The sequence below is a fragment of the Hyperolius riggenbachi genome, chromosome 3 (assembly GCF_040937935.1).
Source record: "Hyperolius riggenbachi isolate aHypRig1 chromosome 3, aHypRig1.pri, whole genome shotgun sequence".
Taxonomy (NCBI): domain Eukaryota; kingdom Metazoa; phylum Chordata; class Amphibia; order Anura; family Hyperoliidae; genus Hyperolius; species Hyperolius riggenbachi.
Window position 1 is genome coordinate 333130870 of NC_090648.1, and position 17957 is coordinate 333148826.

Sequence of the window (17957 nt, forward strand, 5' to 3'; positions counted from 1 at the left end):
TCGATACCTAAGGGCCTTATAGGTCCAGATTCGTAGCTATACATCTCTACACAAGCTTCAACCACAATGCTCAAATATTCTAGTATGCCCTACTGTCCAGTGGTGCTCTGGCAATGAACTGCAATGCCAACTATAAGTGACAGGGATACAGGTCATCAAGTCTGTGTCTGTCTGTCTGTCTCTTTGAATAGTTCCACTGAAGTCTACGTGCTGTGCATTTTTAAACAGTGCATACAAACGCTACAGTGTGAAAGAACTCTTAAGGTTCCAGAGTCCATTCAGTGTTGAATGTTGTCTGTTCTTGATGCAGTGCTGCCCAAGGGGCCAAAAAGCATGACCAACCAATATTTGCTCTGGGCCTTTCTTTTATTAATCCTCAATAGTATGTATCCTGTATTATCAAACAGTAAAATTATCTACAATCTGATAGGGAACATAATTCTTACATCGTTGTACTATTTACTTCACTATTCACAGAATTGTGGAGCCCTCCCCATATTTACTTCTGAGAGATTCAGCTTCTCTGGGATGTTCTTTGTATATATACACAAATTAGTAAATTTGCATATCAATTAGCGATCTATTGCCAGTTAACCCAATTAGTTATGCAATGTTTGGCTTTTAATTTATTTGTTAAATATATAGCTTAGATTAAAACGGCTGTGGAGTCGGTACAAAAATCTTCCGACTCCAACTCCGACCCCTCAGTTTATGAAACCACAACTCCGACTCCGGATACCCAAAATGGCTCAGACTCCTCGACTCCGACTCCTTAGTCTAATACTTAACAGGGCTGTGGATTTTGTACAAAAATCATCCGACTCCGACTCCTCAGTTTATGAAATCAACGACTCCGACTGCAACTCCGGGTGCATTAATCATTAAAAATACAAAATGGTTGTATAGCTTTAAAAGGAAGAATAGTCACAGTTCTAACTACACAATACAATATAGCTAGACGTACGTTTCACGGCTCAAAATTCATTAAGGCTGAATTTCTTGGTTGATTAAAGGGGAGCAATGACTAACATTATTTAGTATTAATTGGTATAAAATTTAATAAAAATCATAAACAATTGAACACTTTAGCTCCGAAAATACAGCAGGACTGTAAGTATCTGGGTAGAAAACAACATTCCTCTATTTTGAAGGCAATTGTTTTGGAAGTTGTATTCATCAGTACAGATACTGCAAAGACAATAGACCATGAGAAAGGTGACTTCACAAAATAACAGGAAAACAAAAAAATGGTACTTATATGCAAAATGTATGGAGCGTGTGTATAAGGCTTAAGCAGCCTGACACGCAATTTATGGTTCAGGGGACTGCTTCATTAGTCACATACATACACACACACACACACACACACACACACACACACACAAACACGCGCGCATATAGCAGTAAAAACATCTGCCATGACCTGATAAAATATTCTAAATCATCCCAGAAACGGTACATAAATTACATCAAAGCACATAAGCTGTCCATATCTGTTGGAACACAAGGGTATGGCTGCTGGCTGAAAATTATAGGATAAAAAGTGTAACCAAAGGACAAATATACAAGCCACTGACAGTATGTAAAGAGACAGGAGGAGTGGCCACAGGCCCGCTGGAAACTAGTGAGGACGCATGTTCTATTTTACATACTGTACTTTATTCTACATATCCCAAAAATCCGATATTCTTGTCTGTATTTTTTAATAAACACAACAGCTACCTAAACAAGCAGTGTCACTGCTGCTAATGGAAGCCACAAGAGAAATTTCTACCGTAATTGGCAATTTATCCCCTGTAAGGAATGCCCTTTGTAACTTTCCATGCAACATTAGGGTGAGCAGTAAAACCAACCTCTAAAACATCTAGGACAAGTAAGCAAACTGCTTGTAAGGGTATCCAGATGTTACCAAAAAACTAGGCTTTGTTTAGGGATGTCAGACCTTACACAGTTTTGTAATTAGGTTGGTATTTTGTTAGACTAAAGTAATATGATTCTGATATTGTAGAGATGTAGTATTGTACAGTACCGGAAAAACACTTGAGCTATGAAAAAGGGAAATGAGAAAACACTGATATAGATTAGGCAGGCCCAGCTGGTAGGAAATGATTGACAGAAACCATAATACCATCTTCTGAAAGCTTAAACCCCCAGAAACAGGTTGTGCACATGCTTCATACAATAAACAACTAGTAATCACAGAGTGAATGTTAAGAGTATCGGGAAATCATTTTAACACAATCCATCAAGTGGAAAGTAGTAACTGGTTTTACACCATCAGCATTTTAGCCACTGATCCCCAATGAAAGTTAAAATTCAGCATGTTTTCCTTTATATACATGAAGCATATACAGTACTCCCTATGAAAGCTGATCTCCAAACAAAATTAATTTTAAGATTCTGGAAAGAGTAGGCAAGAATGAATACATCTGTAATCAATTGCTATTGGAATTCTCCAGAGTGTGGCAATTACTCCTTCCCTCCCCCTTATTATTTTTTGTTTCATCACATTACCTATCTTTAGGTACCTACAGTCCCCCCAGTACTATACATCTCCTTTGGAGGTGTTCACCTTCCGGGTGTGGCGTTATCTACAACCAAGAAGGACCAACCAGAAGTGCGACCATCCAGTTCCAGTAGGACCTGGAATACCGAGCGGGGACGGTTATTTCCCCGTTGGCGATATATATACGGTGGTTGCAGCAACTGCAACCCACCTTTGTGAGTATAAATACTCTTATACTACAATCTAACATCTAATACCCCACAATACTACACCATTTGGCTCCTGGTCTCTCCTTGTCATACAGGTGACCGTGGTATCCCCACAGTGACCATCTTTTCTACTGGTGACACATAGGGTTCCAAAGTAACCTATGGTGTCATCAGGACAGTAAACAAAGGAGAGCAGTGAAACAGGCTGTTAACAAATTTACAAAAAATAAAGGATTTAATTGTAGTTGCCGCCCTTATTTAATGCAATGATGGTCCTGTCCTACATATTAACCAAAGGTTGTAACGTTGGTGGCTGCTTAGTGTGGGTGGCACAGTCGAGGGTGGTGGCAGATTAGTGTGGGCAATGCATTGGTGGGTGGCGGCAGTTGTGTGCGTGCACAGCTGCATCCATGCATACTTAATTATGCACGGATGCACCTGCTGGCAGTCGCTTAGTGTGGACACTGCAGTTTTGGGCAGTGGCTTAGTGCAGCAGTTTTGGGGGGCGCACTGCCACGTGATTCTTTTGAGAATCAGATGGTTTCCTGGTTCTCCATAATGTAGTATTTAAAACAAGAAATGGATTTAAGCCCTTTTCCCCCATTATAGAAAAATTATTTTTTGCATGCAGTTAATTTGGCTTAAAGAGACACTGAAGCGAAAAAAAAATATAGGATATAATGAATTGGTTGTGTACCATGAATAATTACTAGAAAATTAGCAGCAAAGAAAATATTCTCATATTTTTATTTTCAGGTATATAGTGTTTTTTCTAACACTGCATCATTCTCTAATATGTGCAGATTACACAACACTCAACATTCAAAATGATTCTTTCAGAGCAGTCTGTGAACTAATGATCTCTCCTCTGGCAGAGAAAAAATAAATAGTTAACTAACAGTTGAGATAATAAAACTCAAAAAAACAGCCCTCTCCACGACTTTGAAAGTCGTAGAGATTAATGGCTTTTTTGCATAGAGATAACTGGAGTTTCTTAACTCTTCCTGTACTGGAAACAATTAGACTGATGTATCTGATCTTAATGTTTTATTTCTTAGCTGTACTACACATACAAATCATAATATCATAATTGTATTTTTGCTTCAGTGTCTCTTTAATGTATGTGCTCTGTACATAGAAAAGTGCGAACATTAAAAGCATGTATATTATTGACAAAGCCTGGGAAACCATTACCTTCCTCATTTATCAAATAATTTTTATTTATTCATACATTTTACTTTTAATTACTGTTTAAAGGTCTTCAACTCTAACAGAGGCTATGATTGTCTAGTAGTGATCTCCTGTCATGTTTGCTCTAGAAAAAGTTACCATACAATGATTTAAGATCAATCTCTTTAAAAACAGAAATATGTCAAAGATAGTGCTGTGCAGTGTCTCAATGCCACAATACCAATATTAACCCTCTGCACTCCACAGTAAACAATCACAAGTATATGAAAGTGTGCTGCTTCTTTTAGGATGCTGTGTCATCACAGAACTGAAAATCAGTCATTGATTAAAGCTCAGCAGTAGTGTTGGTTAGAGAGTGAAAAAGGCTTGCAATCCCTTCTGAGGTTTCAAACTGCAAGTCCCTTTTATGACTCTTTCACACTAGCATACCGAAATGCACTACCCATACAAGTTCACACTAGCATACCGAAATGCACTACCCATACAAGTTAATAGGCAAGTCCATATCTCTGCGTCACAATGGATACCCAATGGATTCCAGAAAAGGCCATATTCAACCTGTGCTTCAATTTAAATTGGTTTGAACATTTGTTTAATTTTGAACATTTAGAATTGGTTCAGTTGTGCTTTAAAAAAGGTAAAGAACCCCAATATGGGCCTAATTCAGGTTTGGATGCATGGAGTTTCTGCTGGTGTCCTGACTGGTGTGGGTTAGAACAGGGACGAGGTCTAACGAGGTGACCGTGTCAAGAGGAACTGGCTGAATACAAAAACACTGTAGTTTTTCTGGGAAAGTAATATCCTCTATTTTAACAACTTAAGTGTTTTATTAATGACTGTTACATCCTGCTAGGTGCATGTATTTCTGTGTGCAAAGGGTTAATACTGGTATGTGTTTAATTTGGCCACATCACTTCAGCACCTGCTCTAGTCCCATTTACAGTCTATGCAAGAGAAGCACAGTTTAATATATCTGTAACTATTAGTCTCCATATTCCATTCAATTTAGGCATGACAGCATGGATTTGTTCAGGTTATTGTTAAGCAGTGCAAAAGATAACCAGTTTTCTTTCTAACATTGTCTTGACACCAAGTTTGGAACCCAAACTATGCATAGCCCTAACTACCCCTCAATACCAATACAATACCTTCCTCCGACATTTAACCCAACAGCATCCCAAAACAAAGTAGAACTGTTAAAATCCACTAAAAATTCTATCACACTGGGAGTCCCTGTTCCACCTCAGCAAAATCCCTGATGCCAAGATGAACAGAGAAAGCAGCACCAGAAGGTCCCTTAGCATGGAGATGAACGGATTTTACACAAAGTGTTGTATACACCTGGTACAGAAGCTTAAGCGACATGGAGGGCCTAGTACTGCTCAGCCAGTGCAGGAATAAAAGACATAAGGAAATTTGGGAACCCAATTATGGCTAGTACCAATATTTTACTTTATAAAAAAGTGTAAATCATCGTAGTAAAATATCGGAAAATACCACAGATATTTCACTTCAGCTTAACCTGACACTACTCTCACACAGGACCTTCGCTTATCAATGCCTAACCTTAAAGGGCAACTGAAGACAGAAGACTATGGAGGCTGCCATGTTTATTTCCTTTTAAACAATACCAGTTGCCTGGCAGCCCCGCTGGTCTTGCTGCAGAAGTGTCTAAATAACACCAGAAACAAGCATGCAGCTAATCTGTCAGATCTGACAAGGTCAGAAACACCTGATCTACTGCATGCTTGTTCAGGGTCTATGGCTGAAAGTATTAGAGGCAGAGGGTCAGCGGGGCTGCCAGGAAGCTGGTATTTCTTAAAAAGGAAATAAACATGGAAGCCTCCATATACCTCTCTCTTCAGTTGTCCTTTTGCCGCTGCACCATGCTGAAACTTAACCACCCCCATGCCTAAATACCCCCCCATGCTTAACTTTAACTAACCCCCATGCCTAACCCTTAAAAACAACTCCCCCGCCTAACCCTTAAAATCACCCTCAACCGATCCGCCGCTATTACATTAACTGTGAGGTGCCACCATAGATGATATTATAAATAGCAGCGATAGTGTGAAATTTGCTATTTATCGGGCGCACAAACTTCACAGCCGCTATTTATAATAGCGCCTATAGCGGCCCCCAAGTTTCTTACAAGATCTGGCGCCCAAATTTCCAGCTTCACAGTTCAGCTGAGTACCTGTATCACTTTAGGGCTACTTACTAATGAACATCATTTGAACAGACTAGCAGGTGCAGTGCCATGATCTGTGTTGAGAAAACAGGAGGTTTCATAGGGGGTGCTATTGTGGCTGGCAACGCGAAAAATCACTTGCGTTCCCATGCCTGTCGGCCGGCGACGTCGAAACCGGAAGTCGTCGCCGGCGGGTCCAGGAGCATCGGAGCGGGGCTGCGAGGGCACCGATCAGCTGCAGGGGGCTGAGGGAAGCCCCAGGTGTGTTAACCTCATTTTTTTCTGCCTGACTTAAGTATCCCTTTAAGAACAGAGGTTCATTCAAGTGTTTTCGATCAGGTATTGAAAACACCCGTGGATGTTAACGAGCAGCAATCAAGCATAATAAGCACCAATTAGGCAGATTTAAAATGACTGATACTCAGCTCCTTCTAGACATTTACTGGTGTGTTTACAAACATGGTGAAGTCAAGAGAATGGTCCAGGAACACAAGAGAAGAGGTGATATCATACGCAAATTCAAGGCAAAGGGCACTGTTGAAATGCTACCTGGTCGTGGCAGAAACAAGATGCAGACTCTGACTGTTGTGCACTACCTTAATTAAGTGCAAAGTGGAGAAAAGTCCCCGTGTGACTGCTGAGGAATTGAAAAAAGATTTGTCAGATGCGGGTACTGAAGTTTCAGCTCAGACAATAAGATGCACACTGCGTAATGAAGGCCTCCATGCCAGAACTCCCAGGCACACCCCCTTGCTGTCTCCAAAGAATAAGAGTCGACTGCAGTATGCCAAAAGTCATGTGGACAAACCACAAAAGTTTTAGGATAGTGTTCTGTGGACTGATGAAACAAAATTAGAACTGTTTGGGCCCATACATCAACGTTATGTTTAGAGGAGGAAGAAGAACAAGGCCTATGAAGAAAAGAACACCTTGCCTACTGTGAAGCTTGGCGGGGGGTCAATCAGGCTTTGGGGCTGTTTTGCTTCTGCAGGTACAGGGAAGCTTCAGCATGTGCAAGGTACCATGAATTCTCTTCAGTACCAGGAGATATTGGATGAAAATGTGATGCAGTCCGTCACAAACCTGAGGCTTGGGAGACGTTGGACCTTTCAACAGGACAATGATCCCAAGCATAGTCCACTAGAGCATGGTTGCAGATTAAAGGCTGGAACATTTTGGAGTGTCCATCGCAGTCACCAGACTTAAATCCGATTGAGAACCTCTGGTGAGACTTAAAGAAAGCAGTTGCAGTGCGCAAGCCTAAGAATGTGACTGAACTGGAGGCTTTTGCCCATGAAGAATGGGCTAAGATACCCGTAGATCGCTGCAAGACACTTGTGTCAAGCTATGCTTCACGTTTAAAAGTGGATATAACTGGAAAAGGATGTTGTACTAAGTACTAAGAATTAATGTCACTTGGGGTTGAATAAAACGGATAATGATGTGAGCACAGAAAAGACATTTGTGGTTATTTCATTATAAATGTTATGTTATATTTGTCTGATTTACAAGTGCCTCTTTGATTTAATTGTAAATAAGATGACTGAAATGATCAAAATCAATGTCAAACTGGCCAAAACACTCAATTTCAGAATAATTTTGAACACAAAACTGTATTTCCTTTTAAGCAATGCCAGTTGCCTGGCTGTCTTGCTGATCCTCTGCCTTTAAGCCATAGTCCCTGAACAAGCATGCAGCAGATCAGGGGTTTCTAACATTTTTGTCAGATCTGACAAGATTAGCTGCATGCTTGTTTCTGGTGTTATTTAGACACTACGGCAGCCAAATAGATCAGCAGGGCTGATATTGTTTAGAAGGAAATAAATATGACAGCTTATGGAGCCATCGTTTTGATGGACAGGTCTGATTACTGCAGAGAGGTATATAGACAATTGGGTGACCATATGGTGTATTGCAAATTGAGATCTGATCCCCTCCCAGTGATTAAATATAAGATTGATGAATTGGTAAAAGGAGCGTGTGAGGTGGGCACAATAGACAAGAGAACCTTCGACTTTTTGATTACCGATTTTCCTTTGACGCCACTATTTTACGTTTTACCCAAAATACATAAGACCCTTGTTAATCCACCTGGAAGACCCATAGTGGCCGGGACAAACTCAGTTTTTCAGCCGCTAGCAATTTTTTTGGATCAAATGTTGCGACCCAGTGTGGCGAATATGCGCTCTTATTTGATGGACAGTTTTTGTCCAAATTGACTAACTTTGGGAGTTTTCCTCCCAATTGTGTATTATGTACTATGGATGTGTGCAGTCTGTACACATCCATTCCACATCATTGGGGTCTACAGGTGATACGGGAAGTACTGAACTCTATCGACATGAGTGAGGATTTAAAGAATTTTTTGATGGCACTCTTGGAAATTGTGCTCACTTAAAATTACTTTAATTTTGAGGGTTCCTTCTATAAGCAATTACAAGGTACTGCAATGGGGAGCAATGTAGTCCCCACATATGCAAATTTGGTGATGGATGCTTTCGAGAGGGAATATGTGTATTCCAATTCTATGTACCTCGGCCATGTTTTATGCTGGCTGAGGTACATAGATGACATCTTCTTCATCTGGGATGGCCCTGTAGATGCCCTGGAGTCCTTTAAGGTGGTCCTGGACAGCTGTGTACCCTCTATCAAGTTCACGTTGGAATTTGATTCCCGGGAAGTTCATTTTCTGGATGTCAGTGTCATCCTGGAAAGGGGCATGTTACAAACTGTGCCCTATAAGAAGCCAACTGACAAAAATACTTATTTGGATGCCCGTTGTTACCACCCGTTGAGTCTTAAGAAAAGTCTCCCATTTAGTCAATTCCTGAGAATTCGCCGTATTGCGTCTACTGATGAGGCTTTTTTTAATGAGGCGGGCAGGATGTACACTGATTTTAGGCAAAGAGGTTACAGTGAGGAAATACTATCTGATGCTTTGTCCAGGGCTGCCGGTAAGAGCAGGTCATCTCTGTTGCAATATAAACCTAAAGAACTGTCGAAAAGAATACCGCTGATTCTGACTTATTCTCCTCTCTCGAAACAGGCTTTTGAAATTGTGCGTAAACACTGGTCGGTCATCAGCAGTGACCAGAGATTGGCCCCGGTGTTTAAAGAACCCCCTATGTGTGCATTCAAGCGATCAAGAAGTGTGCGTGATACTCTTGTTCATGCCAGGAATATGCCAGTGTCTGAAAAGAGAAATACAGGTAATTGGCTCTCAGGGTTACCAGCCTTGAAAGGGATGTATCCATGTGGCCACTGTGTACAGTGAGGTTATGTTGCGAGAGGACCGTATTTCTCGCATCCTAGAACTGGCTCTCGCATATATCTTGATGAGTTTGCTAACTGTTCCTCTATAGGGGTTGTTTATATTATCATGTCCATGTGGGATGCTCTATGTTGGGCAAACCGGCAGGGACATTCGCACACGTATCTGTGAACACCGCAGCAATATTCGCTGCGGTGACGCAGATTCTCCGTTGGCGCGCCATTTCTACACTGCTGGTCACTGTATATCACAGTTACGCTTTAGGGTAGTGGAGGTAGTTAAAAAACCATGGAGAGGTGGTGATATGGAGCAGAAATTGAAAAGTAGAGAACTTTTTGGGATTTATAAATTAAGGACTAAAGCTCCATTTGGTCTTAATGAGGAGGTAGACCTGTCAGTTTTGTAGACTGTTGGTTACTGTCAAGAAGGATAGTTTTAATATTTTAATGGCATTGTTGCTATTTAAAAATTTATATATAGTGTCTTGTTCTAAATATGTATGTCTGTGTTTTCTTGTAGATTCTGCCCGGAAAAGCACCGTTAAAATGCACCAGGAAGCGGTTTTCTGTAGCCAGGGTAACGCTCCGCTTTGCTCCGTTCATATATGCAGAGTCTAAATTCCATATGGCATAAAGTCCGCATGGACGCATTGATTTTTCCGCATCACATGCGTACGTTTGTACGCAATGACTTTTGCATTACGGAACATGGCGGAAGCGGATGTGACGTCAATGCGTATAGCGGCAATTTGCCGCGTGTACGCATGCGTCACTTGGGCCGGCCCCGGTGCTTTGGGCCAATGAGCTGTTAGATGGCATGTATTTAAACTGAGTTTGGACACAGCATGAAGAGGACGCCGCCCTGCATGATCGCATCTGTTGCCTATCTGCTGTTTGCCTGTTTGGACTTTTATTGCCCGTGATCAAGAGGCTCAAATTGCCTCGAAACAGCGCTGCTGTTGGGTAAATTCTGACTTTCCTCCATCTCTGTGTTTGTCAGGATATTGTAACATTGTGTCATTGCTCATTGTTCAGTTAAAATTGTGCTAATATGTATATGTTTGTATCCTGCCCGTTTATCGGGGTTTATGTACAAGTTTTCTATTTCAATAATAAGCATTGCATTTAAAAGCATCTTTTGTCTGGTGTGCATGTTCTTTTATGTAATATTCATGTATTTTTATAACATTGCACCCTGCGTGATTATACATTGGTCTATATAGTTTGATGGTCTATTTATATGGGTGTGCAGACCCTAATGTACATAAGCTTCCATATTCTTCTCACTTCAGTTGACCTTTAATTATAATCCATGTCAACACAACCGTAAGGATGTAAAAAAAAAAGAAAAAAAATTGGGGGTACTCGCCTCATGCTACTTAAAGGCAAGTATCAGCCTCGCAATTCTTCTACGTTATGTTTTCTGCTAAAATGATGTATCAGAATCCAGTAGAACTGTATTTGACTAAGTTTGTGCAACTGCTGTGCAAACACTCATCTGATGAACAGTGCTAAAGGAATAGATTACAGGCATTTATGTATGGCCAGCTTACAAGAACTGAGAGACAGGTCACAGAGGACCAGGAATGAAAGCAATGGATAGAGCTCAACAAATTAATCATAAAACAGGTCAGAGTTCTTCATGGAAAGCGATAGCAGGAAAGGACAGAGCTCTTTTTTTCTTTTTCTCAATCAACAAGCTTTGTTTGCATTGCTAACTACTGGTTTCAATAAAAAAATACTAGAAAATGAGTAGATTACTACAAATAAACCGCAGGGTATTCTATTGACAGAAGGAAAAAAACAGTATTGATGCAGGTAAGAGATTTGAAAAGAATGAAAGGAACTACATCAGACAACATGTCTTATTTAACAAAACTAATTTCCTCAAATCAAAAAAAGCCGTACCCTGCAAATGAGATTAAAATAGCCAAGACTAATTCCTGGAACTGAAAATGTGTTATTAAATTGTACTGTGAGCAAAAGACCTTCACGGTAGAAAGCATTCTCACTGCTGCTTAATTTACTCATGAGGTAGGGGTGCTCTACATGAACGTAGATCTCCCTGAACTGACAGCTACACAATCCCAGCTATTCACAGCCCTTGTTATGGATGTCAGTCAGCATATACCAGCCTAGCCTCCCCACATAATTGTAAGAGAAACATTCCAGACTACGGCTAATGACATTATGTACTCCACAATCATGTATTCACGTTCTGTTTAACCATGCAGTTACTTATGGTGAATGCAAGGATGACATCCATATGGCTCACAGGCAGTATAGATTTTTCTTTTCTGCTGTTCAATCTGCATTAGCAGCAATCCTCCTTGAGTCTGATTGGTTTCAATATGCCAGAAACAGGAGGATCTAAGCTAAAGATAACCAGAAGAGCTCAATAGGGATTTACACACAGGACTCGCATCAGCAGTAGCCTTTCTCAGGATTGTGTGTTGAACAGCCATTTGCGATCTCACACAGCTATCTTTGCTCCAGTACTGCTTGGATACCCCCCAATCACTGATTCGACTATTTGGAAGCACTGCTGATAACTTATGCTGGACTATTTGGGCGTGAATTAAAAAAAAAAACAAAAACAAAAAAAACGGAAGTTCTGTGATTAATTTCCGGATTTGAAACGGACTTACAAGTTCGGCTCTGATTCTTTCCGTGAATGAGGCAATCACGGAAATTCACGGCCGTGATCACGACCGTAACCGAATTCCAAATACTTGCAATCACGGAATTTCCATGGCCAGTTTCCGTGATCCAGAATCGATCACAAATCCGTATTCCGCAGTCGAATAGTGAAAAAATGCAAGTGAATCATGGAAATTATCCGAGCACCACTGCTTTGCTCTTTAAAACATGTGGACAAAGCAAATGGTTTCATAACAAATATGCAATTGGAAAGCCATGCACCTTCTGTTGTCTTGCTTAGAGAAAAGAAGATGTGCCATATTGGATTAACATATTTACTTTCATCCTCTGTAGGGACTTTATCATTGTGAAGAACAGACCTGTTTGTTCATTTATCACTGACTGCAGGAGATCAGGATTATTTTTTTTTAATCAGATAGCTTTTGTGTGGAAGGTAAACTGCTAACAGTGCACTTAGGAAAATAGCAGTTTAGTACTAACAAACTGAACTGTATGCATACAAAGTACACACATGAACCAAATAAATGTGTGTTTTATGGTCGGGTGCATCTTATGGAGTGAAAAATGTGGTAAATTTGTTACTTTACATTGAAAAAAAATAAAATTTCCAATGGAATGCAAACACCAAAAACAAAACAAAAACCTGACTGGGGCACCTAGGCCAGAATGACAGAGAGCTTCTGCTTCAGAGTGTGCATGTAACCTGCATTTACTTCTGTGGTAAAGCAGTGTTGTCGTAATGCACACTAAGGGTCCTTTTCCATTAGTTGCGTTTTTGCCAAAAACACAAAACGCATGAGTTTGCTGATTCGTAAAAGTGCAGCCTGTTTAAAATAAGAATCCTGGTTGGCCTTTTCCACTGCTGCGTTCCGATTTTTAAAAACGTAAATGCATTTCTGTGCGATTAGGATGCGTTTTGCGTTTCAATGTAAAGTATAGGAACGCATGAAAAGAACATGAAAAACACATAGAAATGCGTTGTGTTTTGTATTAATTTAACCACTAGTATCCATTTTCAAAAAATCAAGACAACACTTGACACGCAGAAAGGAGATAGTGTAGGGACGATGTGCAGCTTCTGGCGGGCAGAACGAGTGGGATATTTTATGCGCTCAGTGGTTGGTTAGATGTCGCTAAAGATCGGGCATGCTGGATCTTTAGGTTTAGTAGGCTTCTATATGCATGCAAGATTTTCACCAATAGTGGTCTTTATCGACTGGCAAACTCCGTGGATTTGCTCTATTGCCCCCAAACAAATGTGATTTGCACCAGTCTAGCAATAATCTCACCACAGAGGTGGAGCTTCTCTACATTTCATGCCAAGTCACTGTGATGCAGGACTGTTTCTACCATTTGAATGTCCCACTCATATATACCCATATTACCATTCATCAGTAATGTCCCTGGTAAAGTCATTTCCAGCCAGCACATTCTTTGGGAAAGTAGCAGTTCAGAGTTGCCCCACAGGTTCTGTCAACAGGAAATGTCAGGTCACAGGAAGCACTATTGCTTTATGGGTAATTTTGGCAAAAGATTCTGGGCAAAGCTCTCACAAAAAGGCTGCACACTACTTTTCAAAAGCGATTCAGAAACAATTACATTCTTTGCATGTGAGCGCATGTGGCACCAACAATCTCGTTTATCTTGGGATGTTGTTTTAGCCGTTGACCATCTTTGAGTTTTGAGCTCAGGTCCCTTTAAATTTTGCTTTTAGGAACCTGAAGTTAGAGTTTGTCATATTGCTGGAACGGTTTGAAAATACCATTTGCTTTCTTGAAATCTTTGGCTTCAATCTTGTTTGTCACAGGCGTGCAACAGGCATGCAAGTGCATTTAATCTGTGTGAGTCAGGCCAGCTGATTTACATACGTAATCCAGGTCTGTGTGATTCAGAATGTATTTCAGCCAGACGATGAGCACAAAAGCCAGCCAAGCAGCATTTTTACAGGGTAGTTGGCATTCACACCTTTATATTCCTCTGATTTCAGATTTCCTTCAATATGTCACATGGGGATACTTCAATCCTTTAAATACGAATTCAGGCATCAGTTAAAACCTCTTTATGGAGAACAAAATTAAAAAAAAAAAAAAAAAAAAACACTATACTCATCTGCTATGCATGGACATTGCTTACACTTCCTCCGAGGTGTTCATCTGATGGCTCTCTTCCTCACACAGGCAGCCGCTTCTCGCTATAGGGGTCACAGAGGTGCTCTGTACTTTTAGCCACTTAATTCTATATTAGAGAGAGTTGTGCTCCCATAACGGGGACAAAGACAATACTACAAATCTGTCAGTTTGTAACACTTTGTGGGTCAGATTTATCAAAATCAAGGAGGGGCAAAAGTGAAGCACAGGCTTGGAGGAAGGATTCTGATTGGTTGGTCTGAGCAGCTGCTTTTGCACGTTTTGCACCAAACGTGGCCAAATTCTTCTTGCATTGGTGTTGATAACGCTGTCCATGTGTCTAAAAAAACAAAATAAGCATTTCTACTGAAGATCACAGCAGTTTGTGACACACAGACTTCCATCAGTCACTTTTCCCATGCAGTAGAACTGCCTAAGTTTGAGCAAAAATCAGACTGAGACATAAATGAAGTCCAGCTACCCACCAGATTCTTTTTGGCATCTGCATTAATTGTAGGAGTGGTTAATGATTGATCCCGAGAACAATGGTTGGACATCGCTACATGAAAGCTCAGCTGATTAGGACACCTGCTAAAATTCAGTACAGATCTGACTTAAAGCAGTGACAAGGTAACAAGGCTGCCAAGGATACCTTAAAGGGGCCCATACACTCAGCCGATTTTCTGGCCGACCGATCGATCCCGATCGATCGATCGATTGATCGTTTGCAAATCGGTTGGCCAATCGACCGATCGATGGCCGATTTCGATCGATTTCGATGGATTTCCATCGAGCTGGCAGGATGGAAAATTTGGGTCGATCTGATGAGATTGCTTATCAGTTTGCATTGGCCTTAATGGAAATCTGATGGCAAAAAAATGCCATCAGATAGAATTCCAATAGATTTCAAACTGAAATCTATTGGAATTCTATCCTGGTAAAAAATGTTCTAAAAACGCATCAGATAGATCATCAGATGCATTTCTTATCTATCTGCTGCCAATCTGACGAGTGTATGGGCACCTTTACACCGGTGTCTCTATTACAAATCTGTAATAATGCTCATTGAGGAGATGGAAAGATGAATGTCCAGCTGCTACTTTCTAATACCTATAGCTTTTTTTTTTTGATTGTTGGAAAAGCCATATGACCAGATAGTAACAGGATGCCTTTGCTGTTACCCATTTTGCCATGCAACTCTGAAGTCCCAGGCACAGATCAGGACACTATTTGCATGGAGTTTTTAAGCCATTCCTGTGTTTGTGTGGATTTCCTCCCAGTCCTTTACTGAACTCTCACAACACATCATACTAATAGGTTTATTGGCTTCATAGCCTCTAGGCTGTGAGGGGTAGTGTGCAATGTGACTTGTGTAATATCTGTAAAATGCTGCAAAAGAAAGTGTCAATGCTAAGCAAAATGAATAGCCAGCATAAAGGAGCCCATACAGTACACTTATTGATTTTCCCCAGCAGACTTGATCACTGTGATCGAATCTGCCCGAGGTCGGTGCTCCGATTTGGGGCGGGGTTGCGGCGGTAATGACAGTAGATTGATGGCAGGATGACGTATAACCCCTAAGTTTTAATAGTGCTCCAACAGGGCTATTTTGATACAGAGTGGAGCGCACTCACCAGCACACTCATTCCCAGGTCCTCCTGTCTCCATCCCCGCCAAGATGCCTATTCTCCGTGACCCGGCGCCATGTTATACAACTATGTACATACCACGGGTCATGGAATACAGGCACCGCGGGAGGGATGGAGACAGAAGGACACAGGAGGGAGCATGCTGGCGGACAGGCGAGTGTGCTTCACTGCAAACACTCAGCAGGGGCCCCAAGGGGAGAACTATTAGATGAAGGGAAGGCAAGGGGAGCTCATTAGCCTGCCCTGCTCTGCGGCAGTTCCATAGATTTCAAGATTAAATCTATCGAAAATGTATGTGAATGGTTTATACCCTAAATCTACAAATTGGCACTGAATATAGTTACTATTCATGCCAGGGGCCCACTGGAGCCTTTTTTGGAGGATGATTCCCAAACCACTAGGCTAATAAAAGCCTATGAACATGATTCCACTACAGCAATTACGATTTAGCAGGATTTTCTGAGCAATTTGATTCAGAGAATGCAGGGACCAAAATAGCAAATCGCTAGCGTTTTCAAGAGGGATCTGCGACTTCTAGTGGGTTATATCTGTCATTATTCTGTTGAAGGCGTTCTTTTGCAGAACACAGCAAACTGTAAACATTTTGGATCCATTTGACGTAAAAGCACGGGTGCTGAATAAACACACTCAATCTTCCCAGACTGAGATGCTTTAGTATGTTGAAATGTCAGTCTGTGTTTAAATTCCTCCCAAGTCAAGTGGCAGAACTAGTTATATGGGGTCCTGGGAGCAGTTACACAGAAACTATCACAATTTTCTCAGAAGTAAAGACACAATCTTCTTAGTAGTAAAGACAAAATCTGTGACCCACTCTACTAGGCATACACCATGTGATGTATGGCACAATCAACCATTCCATGGTTGAAAAAAACAATTGGAGAAGTATTAAAGAGGAACTGTAACGACAAAGTAAAATGCAGTAAATTATTCAGGATACCCATTTCTATGTTAAATATCCTGGTTTTAGAATCAGAAACACTTCCTATCCTACCTAATAGACGACCTGGGACCTGTGTTAATGGGCCGCGTCTGTGTCAGGCACGGTCATTGCCATTAACACAGGTGAATGGCCACTGGCTGTCAATCTAGCATCCGTTTTTGAAACAGGCCAAATTGACTAGTAGCTATATGTTGCTGTAGATTGGTGTGTAGGCCCACCCTCCCACTGAGGCTTAGCCTAGGCTTTTTTCCCCAATAACGCTCCAGGACAGGTATTACATTTAGATAGCGCTCCACCTCTGGAACAGGAAACACCCAACGAGCGCTCTAAAAACTGAAGTAACAGGAATCAGCTCACCAGTTGTATGGCAGTGCTTTGACTAGGTTAAAACATGGGAACATTCTCACCTGCCCTAGAGGGATTTTTTTTTTTTAAAGATGGTACAGGCTTTTCCTTACTACTATGGTAGTGGCTATCCTCATGGCTGGCAGCCTGATGGGCTGACTGGGACTTTAGAAGGCAGCAATGTGGACAGCAGCAGAGGATGGAGATCCACGTACGGTGGGGGAGGGCTGGACTCACACGGATGCAGAAGAGTGTGCCCTCAATGGCAGTGGCAGAAGGCAACTTCCGCACAAATGGTGACATCACGGCTGTGAATGTCACTTTTGGTCCAAGCGTCTAAAAGATATGGAGCGTTCTCCCTCACCATTCTGAAAGGTGCTGCGGAGGGGATGGATGGGAAAAACAAGCTTAACGATGGAAGGAAGTAGGCAGATGGCCAGGGGTCGGAGGACAGAGCGAACCTATCTGATCATAGAGGTCTGCTGTTTTACAAACATGCTGTGACAGCATGTGCGCAGCTACCTGTCCCTCTGCACACTGTCTGTTGCTGGAATATTGTATAGCAAAGGGTCAGCTAAGTACATGCAGTCGTGATGAATAAGCTTATCTGAGGTCTATGTTGGCACGCTAAAGCTTTTGCAGCACATTATCATTTTATATGCCATTATACCCTGATAACAAGTGGCTGATTGTTTTCTTTTTACCACCGTGTGGTGTTAAGCATTCCTGCTATAATGGATGAGCTGGGCAAGCTATAATGAATTTTATCAGGATTAATCTATGTCAGTATGCATCAAGTGTGAGATGTTGGTATAGTACTAATGTATATAGAGTTATTTGGCATAACT

General features: G+C 41.3%; 1 protein-coding gene across 5 annotated transcripts in view; it reads right to left on the reverse strand.

Annotated features, from left to right (window-relative positions):
- Positions 1–17957, reverse strand: part of PPM1H (protein phosphatase, Mg2+/Mn2+ dependent 1H) — a 303440-nt gene that overhangs the window by 211225 nt on the left and 74258 nt on the right. The gene's annotated exons all lie outside the window — the stretch shown is intronic.